Source organism: Ambystoma mexicanum, chromosome 12, assembly GCF_040938575.1.
Source record: "Ambystoma mexicanum isolate Mex_15411 chromosome 12, UKY_AmexF1_1, whole genome shotgun sequence".
Lineage (NCBI taxonomy): Eukaryota > Metazoa > Chordata > Amphibia > Caudata > Ambystomatidae > Ambystoma > Ambystoma mexicanum.
The window spans coordinates 414,346,179-414,359,409 of NC_090936.1; the positions used below are offsets into that span (position 1 = coordinate 414,346,179).

The 13,231-nt window shown below is 47.4% G+C and overlaps 1 protein-coding gene across 4 annotated transcripts in view; it reads right to left on the reverse strand.

Annotated features, from left to right (window-relative positions):
• The window catches only part of AMN1 (antagonist of mitotic exit network 1 homolog), a 1,280,950-nt gene that overhangs the window by 974,792 nt on the left and 292,927 nt on the right, over positions 1-13,231 (reverse strand). The gene's annotated exons all lie outside the window — the stretch shown is intronic.

Genomic DNA, 13,231 nt, shown 5'->3' on the forward strand with positions numbered 1-13,231 from the left:
ATGTCAGCGAGAAGTGCAGAATCAGAGATGATATCCCATTCTTGGAGAAATGGGTTTGTGGACAACTGCATGAACTGCACTTCAGGACATGCCCATGCTTGAAAAACAGACATGGCAATCATTTATGAGAAAGTGGAGAGGCTGAATTTGAAAGTGAAGCTGAACCTGTATTTCAGGGATCATTTTGTGAAAAGACGTGTGGGTTAGGAAAAGCGCTAGTAAGAGAGACCATTTGGAAGATCTTTTTAAAAATGTTGCTTAGAATATAGCATGGAGTAACTCTGAAAGAGCAATGCATTGACCATGCACACCGGGATTGAATAGGAGAATTTCGGAAAAGGCCACGTAAAACAGGGATGAAACAACATCGCAATGAGGATCATGCTCTCTACCACACTCACGTTTAGTAATAGCTAAAATATTAAAGACATTTGAGGTGACCCCAGCAAAGTCAATCACACGATACCACTCTTTCACAACATTTACTTTAGCAAGCGCTCTATTATCCAGTCAATATTTAAAGATTAAATCAAGTGTTTTGACAAAGGGTTATAATGCAACGAAAATGTAATTGGTAGCATTATGGACGGTATTTTAGGTGAATTCTTCCTTTGGACTGAGTGATTTTACCTTATCTCCGGTATTGCTAACGTTTGTAAATCTCTCATTTGATCAGTAGTGTGATGGCGTATTTTAAAATGGTTTCCTTTCGTTTGTGATTTAAGTGCTTTGATCGTCTTTTCCAGCATATTCTTTTCAGCTTGGACTCCTAATAGAGAGAGCATGATGAATGCGTATTATTAATATTGATATTGTAAGTCGGGATGTGATTCATATAGCCTCAGTTGTAGAACTTACAATAAGCTGATTGAAACTAGAACTGCTGACATTGCATCTTGAAACCTGGGCTCCTGGTCTCGTGATCGGGCTTACTCGGCCAGTAAAGGATGATGGGTCGGCCAATACGAATGGAGCTGTACGATCCAGTGGTGAAGGAGGTAGTCAGCAGTCTGGCTGCCATTAGCCTAGACGTTCTAGAAGGATATGGGTTAGGTGATGGATTTGATGGGTATGTTATAATGTGTGTCTTCCCTCCTGTGCCTTCCTTGCAGGGTGAGGTGATGTCAGTGGAATGTGGTGGGGTCACTGTGCTCAGAGTGTTCATTTGAATAGTGTTCCATGGGGGACAGTTGGAGACAGAGAGCTGGCTGGCTAGGTTGTGCCGGTGCTTTCCTGCTGTACTTATGAACTAATAAACCCATATAACTTACCTGCTGGCTCAGGTGTGTTGATGACGAGTCCACTTTGTTACACTGGCGACGAGGATGGGATCCTGTCGTGGAGGGGACAGCAGCTGATCAGGACACCGCCCTCCAAGTGTCCACATCCTGGGAAGCAGTCCAGCTGCGCAGCTCTGGAGATCCGGACCAGAGTTGCAGCCCAGCAGGCCGGGTGGTGCTGGGAAGGAGGCTCCGTTACGGAAGAAGCCGGGCCCCTGAAGATTAGGGTCGGAAGAGCCGGTGGTCTGTAGCAGGGAAGTATCCCTGGGCCCAGAACCGGTGTGTCGTGTCTCAGGGAAGCTGTCCTGAGAGCCTTGGAGAGTGAGCTTCCCGTGCTTCCGCTGCATTCGTGAGTCAAGCGTGGCGGAGGTTACCTCCTTGCAAAGGAGTGAAGGAGGTGTTCGGAAGCAGTGGCGAACGTTATGGCCGGGATCCAGCTGGTGGCGTGAGGACGAGTGCCCAGTTCGCAACACGCATCGTGGTGGCACGGGAGGCTGGTAACAGGTCCGGAGTTGGGGCGAGCAGAAGTGCCCTTGTAGCGGTCCTGAGCTTGATAGGTGCACGGAGTATGGCCATTGGTAAACGTTGCTCTGCGGACGGCCTGGTCACGGAGGGATCGCCTTTGATGAAGGACAGGCGTCCGTGTTTTGTGCGTGTTCGCCCTATCGTAGGATACTGGAGGTCCGTCCTCAGTGGTGCCGGTGATGGACTGATGACGTTGTTTTCTCGTCGCGGAACGTTCCCGTGCAGAGTACTGGAGCGCATGGGAATTCCAGAATGCACTGCGTGCGGAGTACGCAGGCGTCGCAACTACAGCGTTGTTCCTGTCAGCCTCGGTTCTGACTCCGGAAGTGAGTCAGATCTTCTAGTGTCCGCGGCAAATACGGATCGCATTGCTCTATATGGGGAGCGAATGTGTGAAGAGCGCCTTGTCCCGGTGGAGTCCTGTGCGTTTGTAGAGGACATGGATTTCCTTCCACGAAAGTGCAGTGCTGGAAGGTCTCTGCAGGACACTTGTACGCCTGGCGGCGGAGAGGAGGACTTTCTTCAGTCCGGGTGGCACTGTGTGGACTGCGGGAAGTGGACGTTCTGGTCGAAGTAGGACGTTTCCTTTGAGGCTGGAACATATTAGAGTAAGGCCAGTGGGTTGTTGTCTCGTGTACTCGTTGTGGCCTGCTCATTGTTAACTCATTGTCATGTGTTGGGCCAGTATGGTGAGAATGTACATGTTGTGGCCTCGTAAAAGAAATGCTATAGTTGTTTTAGAACTGCTTTTGTGCTTAACATGTTTTTCTTGCAGGTGGGACTGGTCAGATCTGGGGACGGGGGTCGTACTTTTTCCCCCTCTTTGCTTGTAATTAATTGGGTTCCGTATTAGGGCTTCATTACTGGAACTTGTGGGAGGGGAGTGTCCGTGCCTGTTTCGGATTTGCCCACCTTTGCTACTTTCGTTGCTGACATTTCATGGATTATCGGAGAGTAAAATAAAATGCAAGAATGTTATTATAGCATTGGGATTTTAAATGCTATGTGTTGGGACGGGCAGTTTTCCGTTGCGTAACTTGTGGGAGACACTGACTGGTCTCTTTTGACCGGGGTTTCGTACTGGCCGATATATTTTTAATGTTGTTTAACTAACGTGCCTTTTTGCATCATTTCAAAGAATTGTTTTCTAAAACAGTGAGGGTTCACTCGCTAGTTTTTTTGGCCAGTGTGCGAAGAAACCTATGATTATCATGTGTCATGTCTTTTTGGAGCATTGCATTTATTTAAGAGCTCTGTTGATATTTCATTTGTAATGCTACAGTTGTTTTACAATTTGTGTGTTTTTTTGTTGTGGTGTGAGTCTGGGTGTGAGTGCGCATGTAGGTTGTGCGCGTCTGGTGGTGCCTGTTGTAGTAGCCTAGTAGGTTCTAGGGGTCCCATTTCGAGGTGATGTGTGTGTCATTTTGCACCTTGTTAATAGTTGTCCATTGTGGTAGCCTGGCGGGTGCTGGGGGTCTCACATTAAGGGATGGTGTAGCCTGTTTGGCCGAGACTAAGGGTCCCGCTGGTGTAGTAGTGTTTTGGCAGGGACTTGGGGTCCCAGGTTGTAGAGGTGTTTTGGCAGGGACTAGGGGTCCCAGGGTGTAGAGGTGTTTGTTGGCAGGGACTAGGGGTTCCATGGGTATAGCGGAGTTTCGGTAGGAACTTGGCTCCCTGTGTGCTTTGTGTGTGCTCACAGGGACCTTATGTGTATGTTAGAGGTTGTATTGTGAGTGGAAGTAAAGCTGTTCTCTATATTTTTAGAGTGTAGGAGCTGATGTTGTCAGTTGTGCTTGTTGTTGCTCATTAGAGTCGGGTCAGTGCCCGGTGGTTCCTCTTTTGAGTTGGGTTAATGCCTGGGGGTGGCAGCCCTGGTACCCTGGGGTGGCGGACCAGGGTGGAAGGTGTAGGTGCACTGAGGGGTTTCGGTTGTCAGTGGTGTATCCGTTTTAAGGGACGCTGGGGTGTGGCAGGCCCTAGGCCTCTAGGGGCAGCTTGAGGCAGGTGGAGTTCTTGTTTTGTTTTGTTCCTCGATATGTATTCCAGTTCAGTTGAGGGGAGGTGCAGCCCTTTATCCATGTCGGTGGGTTCCTCTTTGGTGAGTTATTGGTAGTTAGAAGGTAGGTGAGGTGTTGTAGGTTCTATCTGTGTTTCGTTGAGTGGTAGTCACCTTGCATGGTTATGCTTCCACCGGTTTTGTGCCTTGGGTTTTATTAGTGGGGAATAGTTTCAATGGTCTCAGTGAGCTTTCACCTTTATGGAGGGTGGAGTGTTTTTGCTCCGTTGTTGGCCTTGGTGTGTGAATGGACTCATGTGGACCGTTTCCTGGGGTTTGGGTAGCGTATCCATATTAGTTTTGGTGTCTATGGGCAGATACGTGGTGGCCACGCGTATTTGTATCGTTTGTGTAGGATGGTATTTGCGGTAGGAATCACCTTTATTTAATTAAGAGAGGGAGGAGTGTTATAATGTGAGTCAGTGTTATAATGTGTGTGGCGTATAGGAACCACCTTTATTTGATTAAGAGAGGGAGGAGTGTTATAATGTGTGTCTTCCCTCCTGTGCCTTCCTTGCAGGGTGAGGTGATGTCAGTGGAATGTGGTGAGGTCACTGTGCTCAGAGTGTTCATTTGAATAGTGTTCCATGGGGGACAGTTGGAGACAGAGAGCTGGCTGGCTAGGTTGTGCCGGTGCTTTCCTGCTGTACTTATGAACTAATAAACCCATATAACTTACCTGCTGGCTCAGGTGTGTTGATGACGAGTCCACTTTGTTACAGGGTACACCGATGTCAACGACAGACTAGTGTGGTTGTGTTGAGGAGTGGGGCTTCTACCGAGGGGCCCAAGGGCTGTATTGTATTGAGAGGGTTAGGGGTGGGGAGAAGGAGGTTTGTTTGCTGCCTGAAGGTAAAAGTAGGGCATGCTGTCTTTCAGTCTGTTTTCAATGTGTTGCAATGCAATTAACAATCTCTGTATACCCTACTACCTAAAAATATATCGTGCAAGTCAGGTTTCTCCAATAGTAGTAACGTAACGCGTTAAAAAGATGTTTTTTCATGGACTTCCTCTTTCTTGTTTTAAGTGTTTGCTTGTGTGTGATTCTTAGCATATTTGATGTGCTTATTGTCTGTCTATGCAGATTCAGAGTATTTTTGGTGCTCTCCTATATTCGTGTGTATTGCATGCGCATATTATGCTTACTTCTATTTACACTGCATTCTCTGTGCATACATTTATTGAACATATTGTTGTTCGGCATATCAAATAATCTATCTTAGTGCATATGGATGCATCTACCCATTTGGCTACATACCTGTATATCATCTAACTTTCTATTTGTGTCTATGTATCTTTCATCATGTCTGTGTATCTACATACCTGCCTATCTATACATTTATCTGCCTTTGTGTATGTCTATGTATCTTGCTAATATCTAACGAAACCGACTGTTTTGGTCAGTCTACCTTCCTGTCTGCCTGTCTAACTACCTACCCGTCTGTATGTCTACCCTCTTTATGTCTGTGTACTTTCACTGGGTCAGTGTCCTGACGATGTCACAGTGGACAGGGACCGCTCCAGACCTGCATTGGGCAGCCTACAAGGGTTTATGCCAGAGGCAAGCCTACTCCCGAGTTTGTATTGTATGTTTCAGCTGGTTCGGCTGCCACTTCCACAATGTCAGTCAGCCTCTTTTCTGGCAAGAGTTCTCTTTCATCCTTTTCAGGACATCAACTCCCATTATGTGTCTGGGCACAAACCAAGAAATTCCAGACTGAAACCAGGGGAATGGAATTGAGAACAGAAAAGCACTGGTATGGAATTGGTCCAACCAAACAAAGTTGAAACACCCAACACCGACCTACCAACCCCCAAAGGACCACAGACGAATGGTGGGGCAACAGAAAACAGTATGAATGAACTGTAGGAGAGCAGGAGAGATACAGAAATCCATGCCGAATCGAATTTAAAGCAAAGCTCACCAGCACATGAAGAAAGCCATAAGGAAAAAGCAGCCAGAGCACATGGCTATTACCTGCAAATGAGGATTAAAAGGGGGGCAGGGCAAAAAGGGGAAAACCCCTTACAGGGATAGCTTAACCAGTGATTGGTAAAATGAGCATGTAACCAGGGGGGGCAATGAGACTGGAATGGGGAAGGCTTGGTTATAAAAGCCCAGCAAGCACAGCAGTGAGAAAGAAAGACAGGGGGGCGGGGGCGAAGTGTAGGGAGAATTGGCGTGAAAGTGAGTGTATCGTAGGAGGGTGAAGAGAGTGTGCAAGGTGGTAGTGGGAGCAGTGGTGACAGTGAAGAGTAGAGGAGGTATTTTGAAGAGATAGGCAAGACAATGTGGTTAGAGTAGAACAAAGAGGCGTAGATAGGGGATTGAGGGTGGATAGAAGGAAAGCAGGGAACACAAAGAGAAAAGATTGGGAGTGGATCCAAGGCAGGTATGATAAGATGATATGGTAGGTTATTTATAACGTGCTTGATACCCAGAAGTTTCTAAGCACGGATCCGGGGATCGAACCCATGTTGCTCCACGTGGTCTTGCTTCCAAGGTGAGCATGTTGCCCCTGAGCTATCCTCCCAAGGTAGTAAGAGGGAGAGGAAGGACAGAGGGCAGAGGCGAAGGAACGGTAGAAGGTAGAAAAATGAGGAAAAGCAAAGGGATACAGGTAGAGAAGAGGAAGGTGGTGAAGATCATGTCGGGAGGTGATTAGAGTTAGAGGGATCGATAGAGACAGAAAGAGTGAGTGAGAAGGGGAGAGACAAAGAGAAATCCTGGTGACATTGGGCAGGCCACCAAACCAGAGGTATCCCTTTGAAAGTCCTTGAGCGAGATGGGTAGAAAAGGCCACATCCTATAGGTTTTCCCATCCAGATTAGAAAGACTTGGATAATGGAGGGAATATCTTGATTTACAGTAGGTCTGGGAGGTCCTGGGGGTATGTATGCCTGTCTAGGGTGAAAGGAGCCCACATGGAGTTTGAGAGAGCTATAAGGACACCCTTAGTGTCAATTGCCCCAGCCTTTACCAGACCAGTTGGTTATAACATAAATAAAACACCTTAAATCTACTATCGTTGTTTATGGATTTCTGGGGCCATCCGTAACAACTGGTGTCATCATGGGATCATTCACACACTGATACAGAGAGACAAGAGCAGAAGCCAGTCCTAGACACTAACCGCAGCAGAACCTATCAGCGAAGAGTACAGTTGCAGGTTTGATCTTCCATGCACTGACTGTTCAGGCATGCCGACAAAGCTGAAGATTCCCATGGGAAATTGTTTATGATGTTCATATGCCTCCAATTACTGGGTCCCTACGAATGAGAGGATCATTATCGATACCAATCGAAGGGTAGACCTGTCGGCCAACAGTTTGGGGTATTTTGCCACAAACCAGAGCAACAGGGAGGTATCACCATAACCAGTTGATTATAGTGGTCAATCCAGTGATGCCCCATAGTGCCTTGATGGACAACCTCCTCCCCACCCCTATCGAGCTACAGGTGGCGACGGGGGGGGCAGCCAGTTCTGGTGCGATATTGTGTGGACACTGCCAAGCAAGACCCAGAGGGTCTAAGTATCTACAGCGTTAGTTGGTGCCCACTTTGGGAGTCCTGTCACTGAGGGCACAACATCTTCTTGGCAACCTCCTCATGAGGACCTAAATTAAGGCTTAACACAGTACCTGACATCGGGGGGGGGCGATGTAGGAGCAAGAGCTGTGGGGTGATGCAGTAGTATGAAGGAGCAAGAGGATCAATATCAGCAAGAGCGAGCCCAAGCTCTAAAGAAAGACCTTAGGGAAGCTAGGGAGTAGAAAAGAGGAGGGCATGCACCTAGTCTTGCCAGATCTGTCAATGGAGTCCAGTTCATAATGGCTAACCTTACCTCCACAGGAAAGGAATAGCTCACAACAGAATCAAGAAGCGATGGGAGACCCGGGCTGCACCACCTCAACTCTGGAGGAAAAGGACTGATGGTCAGCTTGATGGAGTCAGATACCAGGCAGCAAGATCATTCTCAAGGAGAACCTAGGGAAAAGATCCAATAGTATGCAGAGAATCCGCAGTCCGAAGATCTCCGAGACCCTCAAGGTGCCATTACCTATGGAGAGAGACAACACCAGGTAGTACACAGAGATCAAACCCCTTTCGCTACAAAAGGAAGATTCCTCTGTGCACGATGAAGGCCCCTGCCCAAAGGAAATAGCATAACTCACAGCTGTCGTCCTATGGAAAAGGCCAGAAGAAGAAGACTTGGACCTCCCTTATAGTACCGAGAGCAAGGCACAGGAAATGCTGTGCCTACACTGTGGTGTTAAGAAGCCAATTGCAAATCTGTGACCTCTCCCCAGAAACCAGGAGCCAGATCTTGTCCCGTGAAATCAGAACCACAAGGAACGAGCAACTAAAAGGCTTCCAAGGGAGGCTTCCACCATCACCATCTGTATGCCCATGGTGACCTGCTCGAAAAAACCATCCAGGTGCTGACTCAGATCCAAAGGGAGACAGTCGGGGCCATGTTAGACTCGGACAGCGACACCATACACCTGGAAATACTATCCCCACAACACCATACACATGAAACTGCTATCCCCAAAGAGATCCTGGTCAGAGAACAACATGGCTACTTGCTGCATCCACAGGTACTGCATGATTTACAATACAGTGAAGGACCCAACCCAAGGGAGGGGGAACACAATCTGCAGCACCAAAGTCTTTATGAACCCAAACCTTGAAGAGGATCTGGTGCTAGGGAGTAGGTTTCCTGGATTCAGAGAGTCTTTACGCCACCAAGTACAAAGCCATAAGACACCAGCCATACCCCCTTGGGTGAATCTAGGTCCAACAGCATATCTACTTTGATTGCCTCAAAAGACCTGTTTGTCAAGTTGCATAGGTTAGCATGGAGCACAGAGGTCTGAGAAGAGTGAAAGTCTGCACAAAATATGATCCCTGGTGAAAGAGGAAGGGCGCTTTGCAGAGGGGGTGGTGATATTTGGTAGATGTGGGGTGATGGATGGGATGGAATGGTGTATTTTTTATTTTGCCTACTGCACAGGTTCAATTTATAGACATGTTTTTGAAAACTTAAAATGTGAATATGGAGTTTGAGTGTCCTGACCTTGCCAATAAAGGATGGGGACGTCCCTACAACCTGGGGCAGGAGCCCTACCAGGGTGTTTGCCAGAGCCAGGCCTGCCCCAGAGGGAGGGTGCGGGAACTGGAATGGCACCAGCCTCTGTCCCTTCTACGTATGCCTGGCTGCAACTTTCAAGCACCACTTTTTCTTGCTCCATATCAGTTGTGCTCAATGCTGGCCAGCATAGTAAGGTGGGGACTTTCCAGAGTGTCCAAAGTATGCTAGCCAGAAATGACATCTATACTTTTCTTGGGCTGGTTGGATACTACCGAAGATTAATTGCCAACATTTCGGAACCAGCAACCCCCTTAACTGACAAAGTTACAAAGACCCATCCCAACCCTGAACACTGGCATAAAGAGGCCCAAATGGCGTTTGAAAGCTTAAAGTACGCCCTTTGAAAGAGCCCAGTTTAGCCATACCCGACTTCTCCAAGGAGTTTTTACTACATGCTGTGGAGGAAAGTCTGGAATTGAACATGTTATGTATATAATAATAATGATATATATAAAGTATACAATTGGTTGTTTACAACAAGCTTAATACCCAGGGGTTTCTTAGCACAGACCCGGGGAATCGAACCTGTGTTGCTCTGTGTCATCTTGCTTCCAAGGTGAGCGTGTTGTCCCTGAGCTAATCTCCCGAGTCCAATGTACTCCCCTAGAACATTGGTGCACTATAATATTGAACAGGTACTGCAAACTGCCATGTTTAAACAGCAGTTACTTGCTTTTGCGAGATGAGGCTTTAGGCTTTACTTCTCATGGCCTTGCGATGAAAGCTCTTTGCCTAGTATCTCGCTATGCTCCCCTATACATCTCTCGCTTCTGATGCATTTCCCTTTGGCATATGTAAGGGTGTTTTAGGCTCCTGCTTTTCTAGGAATAGTGTCTAGCAGACATAAGTCATCATACTGTTAGCATCCTTGTCTGCCTCAGACCATGTTTGAACCTCTGAGGAGTATATTCAGTTCCAACAAATGTATCACTTTATGCGGTCCTCCCCGATAACACTGTCTTAACATGGAAGAAAGCTGCTGGTATCAAAGACTTGTATAGTGGGGCTTTGTTCCCCACTTTTAACATTATTTCTGTATGATTCCTTGCCCTCTCTGGACCGCCCCTTCCACTGAAATGCATTTGTTCCTTTGGGTATAAGAACGGTGCATGGAAGGAGGGAGGGTTCTCACTTGCGCAGAAGTCTTGTACTGTTGTTGATTTGTTGTCCTGCTGTTTGCTTTTTACTAATACATTGTTCACCAATCCACCGTAATAGTCGGTGGTCATTTTTCAACGGCAGGGCCAATGCCTCCTCAGTGGGACTTGGGCCAGCCTTGTTGCAGGTCTAAGATAGGGAAGAAAGCGCCATATTATTCATCAACTGCAAGCTCGTACCCTCGGAAAAAAACTATTGAGTGGCGGAGTTTGAATGTCTGGGGGTAAAGTAGGCCACACATAGCCTTTGATATTATCTGATGGTGGGCATATTCAAATTAGTAACCAGCCATACCCTTTTGGTATAGATGAGAGGAACAAACAAGTGGAGCCTGAGCAATTGGAAGGAATCTGCTCCAATTGTAGAGATAGTTTTGTTTATGGGAGCCCTGAATAGGATTACTTAAGAATTCTTAGAGGGAGACATTCTAATTGGCTTCCTTATTTTTTTACTTTTATTTTGCTGACCAGTTGAACAACAGAAACTAACTGCAGAAATTAAAAAAGGGGCTCTGTGGAAATGTGCACTACTGGTTTGGATGCCTATTTGTTTCCTTTTGCTTACCACTTGCCTAGCACATCCCGCTTATGAATAATCTAATGGTGTCATATACAATATGATATGATATGATTGGTTACTTATAACGTGCTTAATACCCAGAGGTTTCTAAGCGCAGACCAGGGGATCGAACCTGTGTTGCTCCTTGTCGTCTTGCTTCCAAGGCGAGCACGTTGCCGCTAAGCTATACTCCCGAGACAATATTGGCTTGAATCTCATCTGCATTTAGACCAGCAGCTTAGTCTCACGGCTTGGTGGCCGAGGTGTTATATACACTCACTGGATAGCTGTGGAAGTCTACACATCGGACAGCTGAGGTTCTTAGCCACTTGATAATCAATACTTTTTTAAACTTACAAAATTCTAATAAGTAGCTGATTTGAAACCAAGGTGCGAGTCATTCCCCAGTCTGCTGGCAACCTCCGTGCCTTGTGTAATGGCCCAGTGTGTGTGTCTTTTAGTGATACACTTGGGTGATCCAAGTGATATTGTAGGGAGTCATCCCATAGCTTCTTCCAAAAGGTCTGCCCCCCCCCCCCATGTCCTTTCAAATGTGTGGATTGGCACCTTTTCAGTTGGTTATTTCGGTCTGCCCAGTATGCAAGATGTTATTTAGCTTTAGTAATGGCCATTATGCAAAGCAGTGTATACTCTAGCAGCTAGTTAAGACAGACATCTGTCACACTCAGATGGATATCGGCGTGCATCATGTGGTCAGCTCTTGGCAGACCAAAGGCCATTTTAGAGTGACCTTATTGAGTCTGGCAGAGTCTGAGGAGTGACTTGCTGTGGGAGTGACTTTTGCTTAAAATCTGCCTCTCCCCGCGGAGCGGGCGCGGAGTCTGGCAGAGTCTGAGGAGTGACCAGTAACTCTTTGCTTTCTATTGCTGTGGGAGTGACTTTTGCTTAAAATCTGCCTCTCCCCGCGGAGCGGGCGCGGAGTCTGGCAGAGTCTGAGGAGTCCGAGGAAGTCCGTGGAAACCGGGACTTTCCTCTGGACTCCCCTGGCTTCCTGCACACTGTGTTCACTTCTGCTTCAGTCGCAGCTATAATGCGAACCAACGCTTACACGGCTCTGGTGAAAGGGAAGACTGCGAGTGACGCTATAAAGACTCGAGCCCAAAGGAAGCGTGTGCGCGAGCCAGCGTGCCTTGACTCATGGACTTCGGCGGAGTCTCCGGTGGCACTTTATACACCTACCCTTGCTGTCGCTGCTGACCCCGACGGTGTGCAATTTAAGAACGAAGGTGAGCGTCTGATGCAGCTAACATCGACACATACACACAACGACAACGATGGAGAAACAGTAAGTGTTTGTGTGGCAGCCACTTCACGTGCGGACCCGGACTCTCCTTCTCATTCCCGGCTAAGTTGGGGGCTGAGAGAGTGGCCGAGGCAACTGCTTTACAGCCTACTATTGACATCGTTATTGCCCAGCCCAGTCCATTCAAAACGGCCACTCCCCATGCTTTTTCACCCCACTCCCCGTGTCCAAGTAAACGTGACGGGCCACCTGATAAGTGTGCTAGTGCCCAGGAAACACAAGATATTCCGATGGACATGTCTAATTCGGCCCTAACATTTGGCCCTTCTGAATTCCCAGCTAGTACTTCATCATATGACAGTAGCCCAATGCGAAATGATCTCGCTGTCATGCAAACGCCTCTTTGTCAACTCAATAGTGTGATGTCTGGTGTCCAGGTGCTCCAAATGAGCCCTGGTGATTGTGATGCAGTAGGTGTCTTAACACAGAAAGAACCAACTAATGGTTCTCCACGCCCACGATTCTACAGTGCACATGAGAAGTTGCTACCTTCCCCGGCGTCGCCACTAAATACGCTGCATGAAGGTAGTTCTCCTGACACAGCGTTCACATTTAATGAAGTGATTAAACCTGTTCAAAACCCGGTTTTACAATCCTTTACCCGTGACTCCCTTACAAATGCTGAGGGAGAGATGATGCCGACTCTGCAAGAAAAAGACCCAATCAACCGCAGAAATTCCTTAGAAGTTGTTAATAAGCTCTTGATGGACCTTAAGCATTTGAATAAAAGCAGATCAAATATCTCGGCCACAAAAAACTTCACGCCGGGTGATATAGCCCCAACGAGAGCGCCCACTAACTCTGTGGCTGGTGTGCCCCTATCGGAGTCGTTGGCCAAAAGCCCCCCGCTGAGCCTTCCTATGACCAACCTGATTGAGAGTAGAAGCGGACACTCGAGTCTTTCACCTAGCATTTCATGCTCACAGAAGAAATCTGCTACGACCAATCTGAACGAAAGTAGAAGTGGACGCTCGAGTCTCTCACCGAGCATTCTATGCTCACAAAAGAAATCTGTTTTTGCGAAAGGGGCTGACCCCATCATATCGCAAAATGGTGCATCGTTTAACTCCCATCAACGTATGCATGGACCCTCAAGCGTGAGTTCCCAATCTGACGATAAGTCAGATTCATCTTCATCGGACTCATCTATAATGGAGCGCCCCTTTCCCAAGAT